Genomic DNA, 4,944 nt, shown 5'->3' with positions numbered 1-4,944 from the left:
ATTTCTACATGTCATCCTTTCTTTTACTTATAACTAACTTCTTATTCACTCCATCATTTTATGACTCAAATATTTTTCTAAGCATCTGAATGCAGTTGTGTCAACATCTGTCAATAATTTAAAGTAGTCTGATCCTACCAGTGTATTACAAAATGATGATGCTGGCTGAATTCTGTTTGGAATGAAAAAGGAGTGCCGAAGGGAGCAAAAGCAAAGACTGAAATTGAAGCATACAACAATCCTTAAAAATTAAATTGGAAGACAAGGCAAAATTAGAAAAGCACTTTGCCAAGGTTATATTCTATTACCTTATTTATGCCAAGTATATCAATATAAAGAGCTGGACTTGAGTAAACTGAAGCTGGAATAAAATTAGAGGAGGAATTATCAATAAACTTAGACATGCTGATGACAGCACTGTGAAAGCAGAAAGTGATGAAGAATTGAAAAGATTTATGAAGAAAATAAAAGAAGAAAGTTCAAATGCTGGCCTAATGCTTAATTTAAAGAAGCTTACACTGAGTTTGTCAGTCTGCAGCCCATTTTATACTGTTTGATTCAGTAGTATGGAAAATGCAGTCATAAAATAAGGACACATCTACTTGGAAGCGGTGCCAAGAGAAACCTTGATAGAATATTGAAATCCAAGATATTTAAACAATAAAATACTTTTGAATATTAAAATTAGAGTACATCTAGTAGCAACATATAACTGGAAAATGGTCAACCAGAAAGCAAAGGGATAGAAATCCATGACTTGTGACCTGTGATGCTGGAGATTACTGATTAGCTTTAGCTCACATCAAAACAAAATGTGTACTGCAACGGTTTTACGTCAAGGAGTGGCTCTTAAATTAGGTACATTTGCCATATCCTTAAAATACAACAAATATGTTGGAGAAATAAAAACCGCATGTACTAATTTTTATTAAGTTGTTGCAGATTTCTACTCTGAATGCCTCATTTTGACTCCCACTGATAGTCGAATGGGTGAATATTTAGAGACTGATGAGGCCCTTGCATTAGGCTGATTTTGTTGGGATCTTTTCTAGTCATGTAAAATGGAGTATTATCTTCCAAAAACAGCCCATTCACAAATCAGTATGCTTCTGCTATGAAAGGATGTGCCATATACGTAATGATATTCAAATATCCAGTAACAGTCAATTCTTTAAGTAATCATATCAAGACTTCCACAACATTACACTGTCACCACCAGTCGATAATTTTGATACCTGCTTGACGGATCCATCAGTTTAACTAAATATGGTCATATCCTTGACATGTCATCCAAATGAATCAGCAGGACTGGGATTACTCATACCAAGCCATTTTGTTTCAGTGCTTCATCATTCTATGTTTGTGCTCTGAATTCTACAACAAAACCACCAACAAGGATGAAACTTTGGTGGGCCACAGATGGTTTGTGGACATGTGTCTTTCACTGTCACTGCTGGACTCTGTTGATAGTCAGCTGATTATTGTCTATTTCCTACTCTCCATTAATTGCATTGCTCTGCATTGTTGTAAGTTATTAATGGTCTTTGTAGTTCAGAGAATTGCCATTGGCTGGACGTTTTGAGGTACTGCTTGATCCACCTGTCCATTCTTACTGCTCCTAATACACCTAGATATTACCTTAAACCTTTCATTTTTCTGCCTAAAGGGGAACTTTATTTAGCTATAAAGTAAATTTTAGCTTGGGTGTTATGATTTGAATACACTTTAACAGAGGGTATGGGCCCCCCTAAATGCTCCAAAAGCCAGACCAGGCCTTCCCAGCATGGCTAGGATAGGCCTACACCCAGGCAATCTGACCTCCTGACTCCATAAAGAGGCTTTGGCCTACTCAGGCCCAAAATGAGAAATTGGTTTTCACAGTTCAACATATCTTTTTAAATTCCAAAAAATATTTCAAAAATACATGTAAATATCCTTCTACGGAAAGGAACCATTAAACCTTTGCTTAGAAAGGAAAAAGCCAGTGAAATATCTTTATTAATATAAGAATGTATTCATAAAATCCCAAAGAGCACAAAAATGGCAAAAATAAGACAAAAAGTTAGTTTGTTGTTGGGACTTTTTCCCCATTTTCTTGGATTTTGCTTCAATTTTTGAGGATTACTTCCCAATATTGCAGAATTTACTGCAAAATGAACATTTTTTTTTAATATAATTTGTGTTATAGTAGATTTTATATTTTATATATTTTATTTTTTATTGTAAATTCAAATGATTTACCTATGTTTCTGTTCATTGCTTGGTGAAATACATCAACTGTTCTTTGTTAAATTCATATGGATTGCAAAGGCCAGTTCTCTCACTAGACTAGTTACTTTAGTAGGTGTAATATTTAAATATTTTAGTATACATTCACGCTTTAAATTTAGGAGATTTATTAGATATTTGTTTCTGCATAATCTCTTATTTGTTCATTGATGTTTTAAGTGTACAGTACCTGAGCTTTGGAACTGTACCTATTATCTATTATTTGACTGATGCCTTTATCCAAGATGACTAACAACTTTTGACATACAACCATTTACGTTTCTTTTATTTTTCCAGTTGGAGCACAGGCAGGGCAAGTGACTTGCTCATGGTCACACACTGACAATGGCAGGATTGGAACCCACAATCTCAGGCTTTGAAGTCCAAAGCTCTAACTACTATGCCACACTCTTGCATGCAGATGAAGGACTATTTTATCTTTAAATTTGACCTTGTGATTTTGATTGGCTGAAAAAGTCTAGAAAACTCCTGACTTTTATACTTTATGTAAGCATAAAAACATAATAACAAAGCATAACTCAATCAAGTGAACACAACAAAGCAAGTTCAACATTATGTTCCAAAGACACTCCATGAACATCTTTGTTTTTCTATCAACCCATTTTCATTTCAATTGTTTACACAATTGTAGTCAGTGCTGCTGTGCAACAGCAATTAAACTGGCTAAGGTCTGTCATTTAGTATGAAAAGATAATGCCTGAAAAATGCTCGCCTTGCCAAAACAAATATACCTTAGAGTCTGCCAATAAAGCAAACGAAAAGTTAATTGAATGGAACGGAAAATCTCACAAAAGCAAACACAAAAAAAAGAAAAGGCTATGACTACATTTTAAAAATAATTAGTACAAAGCTGTTGGCCATGACAGTTTTCTTATCATTTTAAGTGTCCCAACACTTTATCAAAATGAGCATCATGGGCTGTGTCTGTAAAAATTATTTTAGGGCTAGTGGTATGAAATTCCAATTAGTTTGACCATGGGGCAAGTTAAGTATAATGTAAATTCACGTAAAGGTTTACACAACAGAATTTAAAATGTTGCAAACATTTACAGAAGAGCAGAGCAGGAGTTACACTATAAACCATGTGAGTAAAGCTTGAGAATACTTCTGGACTCATTACTGTTCTCAAAATGAAAATGCATAAAAATGAGTAGAAAGGCCAATAAGATTAGGAATTATATAGCATACTGTGTTGAGTGTGCTTGAGAGGCTGCATTCGAAATATGGTGGGCAATTTTAGTCTCCATATTACAAGAAGAACATACTGTATGTGAGCTATGATGAATGACCGAAGCAGTTTAATATTTTTATCTTAAGCGGATTAAGAGGTAACCACATCAGGTGACTGACCTCCAATCTGCTTCAAAAATCTTCATGCTTGTGTTTAATATTTGTTTCCGTTTCAAGCCTTGGCTCCTGTTTGATTATAGCACCATGTGTGGCAGCAGCAATGACCCTTGAAATGTTTTGCTACTAATGTCACTGCTTCAGGTGGCTAAATGTTCAAAGGTTTTGTTTTCAAAGGGAAGCCAAATTTGTGGGCAGAAGAAGAGGACATGCAAACTCATTGAAAAAAGAATTATGTTACTATAGTTAATGATGTCACAAGTAGAAGGCAAGTCCATTTCCCTGCTGTTGTCTTGTCGAAAATTAATTAATTAGGGGAGGATTTTAGAAAGATTGGAAGAGACCCAGGTAAAGAATTTAACCCAAAAATCCACGATCCAGAGACTCTTCAATGAAAAGCCAGGACTTTATAAATAAGAACATATTGGTGTCAATGAAAGTACATGGGAAGACTCAAGATCTTTTTCTTACCATAGCTGGAATTAAATATGAGGACCATTCATATAGAATAAAATTGCAGTCCACCAAAGGTCTACGCTTGAAGAGAGGTTTCATTCATTTTCTATGAGTTTAAAGGTTAACAGTATGTAATTGCATAGGTATCATTAAGTTTTATAAATCATTCAGACTGCATTATCATCACAAGGGAAAAAATCACAAATTTTGCTATTTCAAATCACACAGGTTTATTATCTATTTATTGCTAAGTGTCTCTTACCTTTCAGTTATTAGTTAAACACTGCCCATGGTGTATTACTGTCATGTTTCAGCCAGCATGTCTCCCCGGGCTGGGATTCAAAGGTGTGTTTCTTGTTTGTTTTGTGTTATTTGATGTCATTTATTTGTATTAATGTTTACTATGTACAGTGCATTTTTCTTTGTGTTCATTTATAAGTGAATGTGGCCTTGTGTTTTGTGTGTGGCTTCACAAGGGACAGGGCCACCTGCCTGTCACTGCCAGGAACAGGCCCTCCTTCCTATTTAAGGGAGCGTTTCCCCTAGTTCCTGGTGGTTCTTTCAATGCATTGGCAGGGGAGAGTGTTTTTGGTGAGTTTATATGCTATGAGAAACAAGATGGTGCCGACTGGTGTGGCTGGCCGTCTGCTCGTCTCGCTAATCTATGTTTTAACTTTGTTTTTATGTTTTAGTTTATCACAACGACCACCGTCCTATGATCGTGATTCTTTACTTAACATATTTTCTGACTTGCTTTCCTCTCAGTTTTCATCTCCTGATGGGATATTATGTGAACCTCCACATTTGTTTTATTCATTTCCTGACTTCTTCACCTGGACACCGGTGTTCACC

The sequence above is a fragment of the Polypterus senegalus genome, chromosome 2 (assembly GCF_016835505.1).
Source record: "Polypterus senegalus isolate Bchr_013 chromosome 2, ASM1683550v1, whole genome shotgun sequence".
Lineage (NCBI taxonomy): Eukaryota > Metazoa > Chordata > Cladistia > Polypteriformes > Polypteridae > Polypterus > Polypterus senegalus.
The sequence above is the reverse complement of the archived record's forward strand: the minus strand, read 5'-3'. Positions refer to the sequence as shown.